At 47.1% G+C, this 13,550-nt stretch overlaps 1 long non-coding RNA gene across 1 annotated transcript; it reads left to right on the forward strand.

The window, feature by feature from the left end:
* Nucleotides 1-3,735: 3,735 nt before the first annotated feature.
* Nucleotides 3,736-12,467, forward strand: LOC135050714 (uncharacterized). The gene is made up of 3 exons (XR_010241759.1): nt 3,736-3,831; nt 11,905-12,122; nt 12,213-12,467. It is a non-coding gene; the product is annotated as an uncharacterized LOC135050714 (long non-coding RNA).
* The last annotated feature ends 1,083 nt before the right edge of the window (nt 12,468-13,550 follow it).

Genomic DNA, 13,550 nt, shown 5'->3' on the forward strand with positions numbered 1-13,550 from the left:
CGCCTGCCAGTGTGTGAGGACCGTCTGCGCAGAGAAGAAGCTGAGGGGAGAACCAGCGACCGGAGCACCAGTGCCAGAAGAATGCCGGAGACCCTGCCTGAGGAGAAGAGCTGGCCGCGTCAGTGCCAGCGGGGATGGAGTGCGGAGAAGAGCCGCCGCTGCTGAGAGACTGGAGCGCTGGGCCGGAGGAACCGCAGCCCGTCCAGCAGAGCAGTGATGACATCCGTCCCCTGGATTCCAAGGAGCGGCAGATGAGAAGCGCGCAGGCACCGCGAAGGACGATCCCGGGAAGAAGACCCCAGCGAGGACCCCTGGCGGCTGGAGTACGGCGAGGACCCGAGAAGACCCCAGCGTAGAGATGACGGCGCGGACCGGAGCCTGCTGCACAGGAGCAGAGCGAGATTAGTGAGAGGACAGTGGGGACCGGAGCAGAAGAGGACAGCGCCGGCAGAAGTAGTGAAGAAGATATGGGAGCCGATCGGAGGTGGCAGAAGCGCCGCAGCAGGTGGTGAGACCCTGATCGCCCTTCCGCTGCCATACTCTGCCCCTGTTGTGCCCTCCGCTGCAAAAACTCTGCTAATAGGGGACATAGTATTTGAAAAAGGGTGTAGACACCCCTAAGATCCCCTGTGTCCGATATTTAACCCCTTCCGCTGCATAAACTCTGCAATTGGGAACATCTTATGTAATAAAAGGGGTGTGCTCCCCTCATGATAGTACCCCCGCAAAGTTTAGATAATTAGGGGTTGCGCTCCCCTCATTTGTATGTGCACCGCATATTTGTTTTGGGAATGTTGTAAAAGGGGGTAGACTGCCCTTATATATTGGTACCCACATCTGGGATTGTTTGGTAGGGGGTAGGAGTGTAGACACCCCTTGGTAAATGCTGGTACTGATAGTTCTTTTTATGCAAGCTCCGTCCAGCAGTGTGAAAGCTAATGTTAATGCATTTATCTGCTATTAAGGAATGCTGGTACTGATAGTTCTTTTTATGCAAGCTCCGCCCAGCAGTGTGAAAGTTAATGTTAAAGCATTTATCCGCTATTAAGGATTGCTGATACTGATAGTTTTTTTTTGCAAGCTCCGCCCAGCAGTGTAAAAGCTAATGTTAATGCATTTGTCTGCTATTAAGGAATGCTGGTACTGATAGTTCTTTTTATGCAAGCTCCGCCCAGCAGTGTAAAAGCTAATGTTAATGCATTTGTCTGCTATTAAGGAATGCTGGTACTGATAGTTCTTTTTATGCAAGCTCCGCCCAGCAGTGTGAAAGCTAATGTTAATGCATTTATCTGCTATTAAGGAATGCTGGTACTGATAGTTCTTTTTATGCAAGCTCCGCCCAGCAGTGTAAAAGCTAATGTTAATGCATTTGTCTGCTATTAAGGAATGCTGGTACTGATAGTTCTTTTTATGCAAGCTCCGCCCAGCAGTGTAAAAGCTAATGTTAATGCATTTATCTGCTATTAAGGAATGCTGGTACTGATAGTTATTTTTATGCAAGCTCCGCCCAGCAGTGTGAAAGCTAATGTGAATGCATTTATCTGCTATTAAGGAATGCTGGTACTGATAGTTCTTTTTATGCAAGCTCCGCCCAGCAGTGTGAAAGCTAATGTTAATGCATTTATCTGCTATTAAGGAATGCTGGTACTGATAGTTCTTTTTTATGCAAGCTCCGCCCAGCAGTGTGAAAGCTAATGTTAATGCATTTATCTGCTATTAAGGAATGCTGGTACTGATAGTTCTTTTATTGCAAGCTCCGCCCAGCAGTGTGAAAGCTAATGTTAATGCATTTATCTGCTATTAAGGAATGCTGGTACTGATAGTTCTTTTTATGCAAGCTCCGCCCAGCAGTGTGAAAGCTAATGTTAATGCATTTGTCTGCTATTAAGGAATGCTGGTACTGATAGTTCTTTTTTTTATGCAAGCTCCGCCCAGCAGTGTGAAAGCTAATGTTAATGCATTTATCTGCTATTAAGGAATGCTGGTACTGATAGTTCTTTTATTGCAAGTTCCGCCCAGCAGTGTGAAAGCTAATGTTAATGCATTTATCTGCTATTAAGGAATGCTGGTACTGATAGTTCTTTTTATGCAAGCTCCGCCCAGCAGTGTGAAAGCTAATGTTAATGCATTTATCTGCTATTAAGGAATGCTGGTACTGATAGTTCTTTTTTATGCAAGCTTCGCCCAGCAGTGTGAAAGCTAATGTTAATGCATTTATCCGCTACTAAGGAACGCTGGTTACCTGAGACTGTTGTTTACAAGCCATAACCAGCCTGCTTTAATTGTGCACAAGTTACCTGCTTACCTGCTACTTGTATTGATAACGCTGGTTACCTGAGACTGTCGTTTAATAGCCATAACCAGCCTGCTTTAATCGTGCACAAGTTCCTGCTTACCTGCTACCTGTATTGCTGACGCTGGTTACCTGAGACTGTCGTTTAATAGCCATAACCAGCCTGCTTTAATCGTGCACAAGTTCCTGCTTACCTGCTACTTGTATTGCTAACGCTGGTTACCTGAGACTGTCGTTTAATAGCCATAACCAGCCTGCTTTAATCGTGCACAAGTTCCTGCTTACCTGCTACCTGTATTGCTGACGCTGGTTACCTGAGACTGTTGTTTAGTAGCCATAACCAGCCTGCTTTAATTGTGCACAAGTTACCTGCTTACCTGCTACTTGTATTGCTAACGCTGGTTACCTGAGACTGTCGTTTAATAGCCATAACCAGCCTGCTTTAATCGTGCACAAGTTCCTGCTTACCTGCTACCTGTATTGCTGACGCTGGTTACCTGAGACTGTTGTTTAGTAGCCATAACCAGCCTGCTTTAATTGTGCACAAGTTACCTGCTTACCTGCTACTTGTATTGCTAACGCTGGTTACCTGAGACTGTCGTTTAATAGCCATAACCAGCCTGCTTTAATCGTGCACAAGTTCCTGCTTACCTGCTACCTGTATTGCTGACGCTGGTTACCTGAGACTATTATTTAGAAGCCATAACCAGCCTGCTTCAATTGTGCACCAGTTACTTGCTTACCTGCTACCTGTATTGCTAACGCTGGTTACTTGAGACTGTTATTTAGAAGCCATAACCAGCCTGCTTCAATTGTGCGCCAGTTTCCTGTTTACCTGCCACTTGTAAATTTTGTTAGGATAATAAAATGGAGTTGGATACTATATTATGTTTGTGTTGTCATTGTGTCTGAGAGGTAAAGCAGGTCTGCCGCTCTGATCACCCGAACCTGACTCACACTAGCACCCCACAATTTAGTTCAAGTTTTCGGCACCGTAAATGTCATGTGTTTGTTTGTGGGTGGACATTACATATATATATATATAATATACAGATGAGGTCCCTGCACTTGCCCTTTGAAATCCACGTGATAATGCTCAGGTGCCATCGGAAGAATGAATCCGATATAACAAACGAAATGGCGGCACTCCGAGACTGCTTAGTGTGAAGAAATGCTACTTTATTAATGAAGTACCATTTCTTTACACTCAGCAGTCTCGGAGTGCAGCCATTTTGTTTGTAATATAGCTCTGGTAAAATACACATTGAGAATATACAGTGACAGGACACATGAGCAATTGCTTTGTATAATAATATGGGTTTCATAGAGTTAACTCACCAAGCCCTGACCACAGGAGAACTCCCGTGCTGTATAGGGGGAGGGAGAAACTTGAGTACAGGGAGAGAGTTTTACTTTCTGTTTCTGCTATCCCTCCCTGATAACAGAAGTCCGTGCATGCAGGGAGAGGAACTTTTCTGCCTGATGGTAATGAGAGCACAGGACTCCCCTGCATGCTGTGGCTGACAGAGACCCACTATGTGAGTATTATGGCAAGGACATCACTGCTGGGGGGACAGTGACACAGTCACTATAAAGCAAACTGCCGGCCGGCTCCCTCTCCCTTCTACCTGCTCACTGCTCAGTTCTGACCAGCAGCAGCATGACAGCTCGCTAGGAGGGAGGGAGGGAGGAGAGAGAGAGATCTCGATCTCTACTTAGACGCTGGCTGCTGCAGACGCTGCAGCTCCTTCTTCCCCCGTCCAGCACTGACAGTGACAGCCGGATGCAGTCACTGTCAGTGCTCTATATCATACCCAATCACAGGGACAGGGGCGCTGCGGCACTTACACTGGTGCCGCTTCCAGGACATTTTTCAATGGTCTTTTCGGCCACTTTCCTTGGCCCCGCCCCCTGCCCGGCCCCTGCTACCGCTGGATTACAGTGCACAGTGGGAGGCACCGTTCTCGGTGCCGCACAAGTGCGTTTAAATACCCATTTAATATCTAAAAACATTAACATAATATAAAGAAGATTCTTATGACACAGATTATGTGTCATAAGTATCTTCTTTGTATTATTTTAATCAGGAATGACAGGGGAGGCACTGCCTCCCCTGCCTCCCCTGACTGCACGTCCCTGCAAGGTCGTATTTAAGGAACAGGACACACTAACCAAACATCACCATTCCAATATGGATATGGAATCCACAATATAAAGGGTTGACTATTCGATTACATTGTTTCATGCTATTTCAATCTTTGGCTGCTTCAATTTAGATGTTTTTATATGTTTGAATTTTAAACAGATTGTACATTGAGACAATTTCACAGAAAATATTTTATTTTATTTTCACTATTATATTAAATTTATAGAATTCAATTTCACTTCACCTGTTTCGGATTTCTTTCCTCAAAGAAGCGCAGTGTCTTTTCTATGTTTTAATATTTCACCTTGGGATCGTCTATCCCTGCGTTTGACACAGCAGCTTGGTGAATATTGCCCATTCTAGCGCCGGTCTTTGGAATATTGTATTATTTCCTTTCTTTTGCATCCTAGCAGAAAGGGAGTGAAATTGTGCTAAGTCCCGACTCCGTCTCCCTTATATGGAATCCAAAACCTGGAAGATCTGATGCTGGATAAAAACAATTTTGTAAGGTGGTCAAAATTGTCTGGAAATGAGTGGAAATGAATGTTATTGAAGTTAATAATACTGTAGGAACAAATACAGGCCAACATTCTGTAATATTAGCTGTTTGTATGATATAAAAAAAAATTGAGATCCAAAACCAAACCCATAAGGGTGGTTTTGGCAAAACCAAATACAGATCCAAAACACGAAGGAGATAGAGATCCAAAACAAAAACCCAAGGTTTGCGCCAGCACACATCCCTACTAAAATTACGGATTTAAAGGCATTAAAAAAATGTTTATGGTGAAGGAGGTGCCAAACTTTCCCAATGCTCCAAAGAAAGGTATTTTTACTTTATCTCATCCGATACATACTTGTGCTGGTGGAGAAAGCAGTTCAGAGTCAAATCAGCTAAGAAAGAATGCCGTAAGAAAGCGTTGGCATAATTATCTTCGTTATGGAGCCAGTCACAAAGATACCTCAGAAGTGTTGATGTTGAGAATATTATAAAAATTGTTGCCTCCTTTATGTTTAGGCTGGTACAGTTTCTGTATGGCTGTCCGAGGCCTGCCTCCACCACACAGGAACCCACGGAAGATAGATGTAATCAGATGAGCATATTTTTGGGTCACAATAATTGGTAAAAATTGGAACATATAAGGGAAACATTGAAAAGAGACCATTTTAAGTAAGTTGGTCCAACCCAAGTATAATAGAGGAAGATGATTCCAGCTACTAACTTTCTCAGTTTAATGGCTGGGGTCACATTACAGCAATATAAATTTGGGGGTTGAGCTTTGTGGCTCCAACTCTATGGACCTTGCTTCCCTGCACAGTTCAAGAAGCTTTAACTCTAGAATCTTTAAAAAATAAACTCAAAACTTACCTGTTCATCCAAGCATTTCACTAATGTCTCTTGTAAAGCTTGTTTCGTATATTGTGCTGTAAAGGCAAATGTAAAGCACTTTGGGGCAGATGTATTAAGCCTCAATGACTGTCATTTTTCAAACCCGTAATGATTGGCTGGTCCGTTATCACCTTCCACTTATCACTTCTTTATCACTGCTTTATCACTTCTCCAGGCTACATCTGCCCCTTTGAGTCCTATTAGGAGAAAAGTGCTATTATTATTATTATTACTTAGGGAGTTGAACACCAGGGACGTGCGGTGAGCTAAATGGCTCAGGTGGCACTGGCTAGCACCAGAGGCAGATTTACATGCAACATATGAGCCAAAAGGTACATCTGGGCATTACACACAGGTGTAGCAGTATATACTGAAATTTGGTGAGTTTTGATCAGAGATGTGCAGAAAAGATACACAGGTGAGGCACTGCCTCCCCTGCCATAGACTTTTTACTCCACGGTTTTGGCTATAAAAATGATTAGAATAATGCAAATAAGATATTTCAAACATATTCTTTATATTTTTCATTTCTCTAACGTCCTAGTGGATGCTGGGGACTCCGTCAGGACCATGGGGATTAGCGGCTCCGCAGGAGACAGGGCACAAAAATAAAGCTTTAGGATCAGGTGGTGTGCACTGGCTCCTCCCCCTATGACCCTCCTCCAAGCCTCAGTTAGGTTTTTGTGCCCGTCCGAGCAGGGTGCAATCTAGGTGGCTCTCCTAAAGAGCTGCTTAGAAAAAGTTTTTAGGTTTTTTATTTTCAGTGAGTCCTGCTGGCAACAGGCTCACTGCATCGAGGGACTTAGGGGAGAGAAGTGAACTCACCTGCGTGCAGGATGGATTGGCTTCTTAGGCTACTGGACACCATTAGCTCCAGAGGGAGTCGGAACACAGGTCTCACCCTGGGGTTCGTCCCGGAGCCGCGCCGCCGACCCCCCTTGCAGATGCCGAAGATGGAAGAGGTCCAGAAGCAGGCGGCAGAAGACTTTTCAGTCTTCCTGAGGTAGCGCACAGCACTGCAGCTGTGCGCCATTGTTGTCAGCACACTTCACACAGCGGTCACGGAGGGTGCAGGGCGCTGGGGGGGCGCCCTGGGCAGCAATGTATAATACCTTTTTTATGGCTAAAAATACATCACATATAGCCCCTGGGGGCTATATGGATGTATTTAACCCCTGCCAGGTCTCAGAAAAACGGGAGAAGAAGCCCGCCGAAAAGGGGGCGGGGCCTTTTCTCCTCAGCACACAGCGCCATTTTCCCTCACAAAAATGCTGGTGGGAAGGCTCCCAGGCTCTCCCCTGCACTGCACTACAGAAACAGGGTTAAAACAGAGAGGGGGGGCACTGATTTGGCGATATGACTACATATATTAAAATGCTATAAGGGAAAAGCACTTATATAAAGGTTGTCCCTGTATAATTATAGCGTTTTTGGTGTGTGCTGGCAAACTCTCCCTCTGTCTCCCCAAAGGGCTAGTGGGTCCTGTCCTCTATCAGAGCATTCCCTGTGTGTGTGCTGTGTGTCGGTACGTGTGTGTCGACATGTATGAGGACGATGTTGGGAGGCGGAGCAAATTGCCTGTAATGGTGATGTCACTCTCTAGGGAGTCGACACCGGAATAGATGGCTTATTTAAGGAATTACGTGATAATGTCAACACGCTGCAAGTCGATTGACGACATGAGACGGCCGGCAAACATATTAGTATCTGTCCAGGCGTCTAAAACACCGTCAGGGATGTTATAATGCCCATTTTACCTCAGTCGGTCGACACAGACACAGACACGGACACTGACTCCAGTGTCGACGGTGAAGAAACAAACGTATTTTCCTTTAGGGCCACACGTTACTTGTTAAGGGCAATGAAGGAGGTGTTACATATTTCTGATACTACAAGTACCACAAAAAAGGGTATTATGTGGGGTGTGGAAAAACTACCTATAGTTTTTCCTGAATCAGATAAATTAAATGAAGTGTGTGATGAGGCGCGGGGTTCCCCCGATAGAAAATTATTGGCGGTATACCCTTTCCCGCCAGAAGTTAGGGCGCGTTGGGAAACACCCCTTAGGGTGGATAAGGCGCTCACACGCTTATCAAAACAAGTGGCGGTACCGTCTCCAGATACGGCCGCCCTCAAGGAGCCAGCTGATAGGAGGCTGGAAAATATCCTAAAAAGTATATACACACATACTGGTGTTATACTGCGACCAGCGATCGCCTCAGCCTGGATGTGCAGCGCGGGGGTGGCTTGGTCGGATTCCCTGACTGAAAATATTGATACCCTTGACAGGGACAGTATTTTATTTACTATAGAGCATTTAAAGAATGCATTTCTATATATGCGAGATGCACAGAGGGATATTTGCACTCTGGCATCAAGAGTAAGTGCGATGTCCATATCTGCCAAAAGATGTTTATGGACACGACAGTGGTCAGGTGATGCAGATTCCAAACGGCACAAAGATGTATTGCCGTATAAAGGGGAGGAGTTATTTGGGGTCGGTCCATCGGACCTGGTGGCCACGACAACTGCTGGGAAATCCACCGTTTTTACCCTAAGTCACATCTATGCAGAAAAAGACACCGTCTTTTCAGCCTCAGTCCTTTCGTCCCCATAAGCATATCTGCCCAGGGATAGAGGAAAGGGAAGAAGACTGCAGCAGGCAGCCCATTCCCAGGAACAGAAGCCTTCCACCGCTTCTGCCAAGTTCTCAGCATGACGCTGGAGCCGTACAGGACCCCTGGATCCTACAAGTAGTATCCCAGGGGTACAGATTGGAAAGTCGAGACGTTTCCCCTCGCAGGTTCCTGAAGTCTGCTTTACCAACGTCTCCCTCCGACAGGGAGCCAGTATTGGAAACAATTCACAAGCTGTATTCCCAGCAGGTGATAATCAAAGTACCCCTCCTACAACAAGGAAAGGGGTATTATTCCACACTATATTGTGGTACTGAAACCAGAAGGCTCGGTGAGACCTATTCTAAATCTGAAATATTTGAACACTTACAAAGGTTCAAATCAAGATGGAGTCACTCAGAGCAGTGATAGCGAACCAGGAAGAAGAGGACTATATGGTGTCCCGGGACATCAGGGATGCTTACCTCCATGTCCCAATTTGCCCTTCTCACCAAGGGTATCTCAGGTTCGTGGTACAGAACTGTCACTATCAGTTTCAGACGCTGCCGTTTGGATTGTCCACGGCACTCCGGGTCTTTACCAAGGTAATGCCTGAAATGATGATTCTTCTTCGAAGAAAATGGACGACCTCCTGATAAGAGCAAGGTCCAGAGAACAGTTGGAGGTCGGAGTAGCACTATCTCAAGTAGTTCTACGACAGCACGGGTGGATTCTAAATATTCCAAAACCGCAGTTGTTTCCGACGACACGTCTGCTGTTCCTAGGGATGATTCTGGACACAGTCCAGAAAAAGGTGTTTCTCCCGGAGGAGAAAGCCAGGGAGTTATCCGAGCTAGTCAGGAACCTCCTAAAACCAGGAAAAGTGTCAGTGCATCATTGCACAAGAGTCCTGGGAAAAATGGTGGCTTATTACGAAGCGATTCCATTCGGCAGATTCCACGCAAGAACTTTTCAGTGGTATCTGCTGGACAAATGGTCCGGATCGCATCTTCAGATGCATCGGCGGATAACCCTATCTCCAAGGACAAGGGTGTCTCTCCTGTGGTGGTTACAGAGTGCTCATCTTCTAGAGGGCCGCAGATTCGACATTCAGGATTGGATGCTGGTGACCACGGAGGCCAGCCTGAGAGGCTGGGGAGCAGTCACACAGGGAAAAAATTTCCAGGGAGTGTGATCAAGTCTGGAGACTTTTCTCCACATAAATATACTGGAGCTAAGGGCAATTTATGATGCTCTAAGCTTAGCAAGACCTCTGCTTCAAGGTCAGCCGGTATTGATCCAGTGGGACAACATCACGGCAGTCGCCCACGTAAACAGACAGGGCGGCACAAGAAGCAGGAGGGCAATGGCAAAAACTGCAAGGATTTTTCGCTGGGCGGAAAATCATGTGATAGCACTGTCAGCAGTGTTCATTCCGGGAGTGGACAACTGGGAAGCAGACTTCCTCAGCAGGCACGACCTCCACCCGGGAGAGTGGGGACTTCATCGGGAAGTTTTCCACATGATTGTGAACCGTTGGGAAAGACCAAAGGTGTACATGATGGCGTCCAGCCTGAACAAAAAACTGGACAGGTATTGCGCCAGGTCAAGAGACTTTCAGGCAATAGCTGTGGACGTTCTGGTAACACCGTGGGCGTACCAGTCGGTGTATGTGTTTCCTCCTCTGCTTCTCATACCCAATGTATTGAGAATTATAAGACGTAGAGGAGTAAGAACTGTACTCGTGGCTCCGGATTGGCCAAGAAGGACTTGGTACCCGGAACTTCAAGAGATACTCACAGAGGACTCATGACCTCTGCCGCTAAGAAGGGACTTGCTTCAGCACGTACCATGTCTGTTCCAAGACTTACCGCGGCTGCGTTTGACGGCATGGCGGTTGAACGCCGGATCCTAAGGGAAAAAGGCATTCCGGAAGAGGTCTTTCCTACCATGGTCAAAGCCAGGAAGGACGTGACCGCACAACATTATCACCACATGTGGCGAAAATATGTTGCGTGGTGTGAGGCCAGGAAGGCTCCACGAAGAAATTTCAACTCGGTCGATTCCTGCATTTCCTGAAAACAGGAGTGTCTATGGGCCTCAGATTGGGGTCCATTAAGGTTCAAATTTCGGCCCTGTCGATTTTCTTCCAGAAAGAATTGGCTTCAGTTCCTGAAGTCCAGAAGTTTGTCAAGGGAGTACTGCATATACAACCCCCTTTTGTGCCTCCAGTGGCACTGTGGGATCTCAACGTAGTGCTGGGATTCCTCAAATCACATTGGTTTAAACCGCTCAAATCTGTGGATTTGAAATATCTCACATGGAAAGTGACCATGATGTTGGCCCTGGCCTCGGCCAGGCGAGTGTCAGAATTGGCGGCTTTGTCTCACAAAAGCCCATATCTGATTGTCCATTCGGACAGGGCAGAGCTGCGGACTCTTCCCCAGTTTCTCCCTAAGGTGGTGTCAGCGTTTCACCTGAACCAGCTTATTGTGGTACCTGCGGCTACTAGGGACTTGGAGGACTCCAAGTTGCTAGATGTTGTCAGGGCCCTGAAAATATCGGTTTCCAGGACGGCTGGAGTCAGGAAAACTGACTTGCTGTTGTCCTGTATGCACCCAACAAGCTGGGTGCTCTTGCTTCTAAGCAGACGATTGCTAGTTGGATGTGTAGTACAATTCAGCTTGCACATTATGTGGCAGGCCTGCCACAGCCAAAATATGTAAATGCCCATTCCACAAGGAAGGTGGGCTCATCCTGGGCGGCTGCCCGAGGGGTCTCGGCATTACAACTCTGCCGAGCAATTACGTGGTCGGGGGGAGAACACGTTTGTAAAATTCTACAAATTTGATACCCTGGCTAAAGAGGACCTGGAGTTCTCTCATTCGGTGCTGCAGAGTCATCCGCACTCTCCCGCCCGTTTGGGAGCTTTGGTATAATCCCCATGGTCCTGACGGAGTCCCCAGCATCCACTAGGACGTTAGAGAAAATAAGATTTTACTTACCGATAAATCTATTTCTCGTAGTCCGTAGTGGATGCTGGGCGCCCATCCCAAGTGCGGATTGTCTGCAATACTTGTACATAGTTATTGTTACAAAAAAATCGGGTTGTTATTGTTGTGAGCCGTCTGTTCAGAGGCTCCTACGTTGTCATACTGTTAACTGGGTTCAGATCACAAGTTGTACGGTGTGATTGGTGTGGCTGGTATGAGTCTTACCCGGGATTCAAAATCCTTCCTTATTGTGTACGCTCGTCCGGGCACAGTATCCTAACTGAGGCTTGGAGGAGGGTCATAGGGGGAGGAGCCAGTGCACACCACCTGATCCTAAAGCTTTATTTTTGTGCCCTGTCTCCTGCGGAGCCGCTAATTCCCATGGTCCTGACGGAGTCCCCAGCATCCACTACGGACTACGAGAAATAGATTTATCGGTAAGTAAAATCTTATTATACTTTATACAGTCAAAACTCTGGCACAAATGTTGGTATGCCAGGAAAGGCTCTGCCTCACCTGCCTCACCCCACCGCACATCACTGTAATGAACACTCAGATAAGAAAAGCTGGACCAAACCACTGCACCTGGACCATGAGCCTGGAGCCGGCCCTGGCTACCCTGCTTGGATTAGTTTGGCAATAACAGCTGGAGTGCCTCAGGTTGCCTCAGCCAGCTTTACGCAAGGTATGTGCCATGTAAATAAATGTGTATGTTTTTGACCAATATATACAACTCATTTTTGTATTAATGAAATATATTTCCACTTTATTGCAGACCCCTCCAGCGAAACGCGTCAGGACAGCTGCACCCCAGGATACAATTGGATTCTCCACCTGATATACCCTTTCTTTTGGACTTTTGTCTCTGCCTCACCTGCCTCACCCAACCGCACGTCACTATTGAACACCCAGATTAGAAAAGCTGGACCAAACCACTGCACCTGGACCAAATGGCGCCACCTAGGTCAGGCTAACTGGGAATTAAGAAGCATAGCAGTAGATTTGCTGGGATTTATGTGGAAACCTGATATCTGGCCAAATTCACTAAATTTATTTAAAATTTTGTTTGAGAGATTATTTATTAACATTTACTTATACAGCATATTCCATCATGAGGATTGGTAACATAAAGAAGATCACTTCTGTCTCAAACTAATACTCTGAAACCAGGGCCGTTTCTACCGGTGGGCAAGCCATGCATTTGCATGGGGCACCCGCTGCGACCCCTGTTGGCAGATGTTATCCGCAGCTGCCTTCACTCCCAATACTTGCCCCACTCCTCCATGTTACTATAATGACACGGATGCATTGTGACATCATGACGTCACAAGCCGCGGTGCGCACTTCACTGAGGGGGCTGCAGGTGATAGTAGGCACCAGCGCTGTAACTACCTGTGTGCCAGGTGTGCCTGGCACGCAGCGCAGTTGCCCTGAGGGCGCACGGCCAGCGGCTTGTAATAAGTCAAACTGACTCATTACAAGCCGCCTGTTCTATGCCGTGCGCTGCGCTGGAGGAGAGCAGCAGCGTCGGAGGCAGGGAAGGAGGAGGAGGGAGGGGGACTGGAGCCGCAGCAGCGCTATGTCATTGGTAGTAGCGCCGCTGCAGCAGTCCTCTCTCCTTACGTATTGGCTGTCCGGCGCTGCTGTGAACGCTGGGATGCGCTTCCCTCATCCCAGCATTCACAGCGGCGGGCAGCCAATGCAGAAGGAGAGGGGGCTGCTGCAGCGGCGCCTCCACCAATTACATAGTGCTGCTGCGGCTCCAGTCCCTCTCCCTCCTCCTCCTTCTCCGCTGTCCGTGAATGGATCTTCCTGCACGAGGAGCCTGACTGCCAGCGGGGAGAGATGGTAAGTATCTCTCTCTTTCTCTCTCTTCTGTCTGCTACAATGTGCAAAAAGGGGGACGCTGTCTGCCGTAATGTGCAAAAAGGGGGACGCTGTTTGCCGTAATGTGTAAAAAGGGGGACGCTGTCTACCGTAATGTGTAAAAAGGGGGACGCTGTCTGCCGTAATGTGTAATAAGGGGGACACTGTCTGCCGTAATTTGTAAAAAGGGGGACACTGTCTGCCGTAATGTGTAAAAAGGGGGACACTGCCGTAATGTGTAAAAAAG

Source organism: Pseudophryne corroboree, chromosome 2, assembly GCF_028390025.1.
Source record: "Pseudophryne corroboree isolate aPseCor3 chromosome 2, aPseCor3.hap2, whole genome shotgun sequence".
NCBI classification, from domain to species: domain Eukaryota; kingdom Metazoa; phylum Chordata; class Amphibia; order Anura; family Myobatrachidae; genus Pseudophryne; species Pseudophryne corroboree.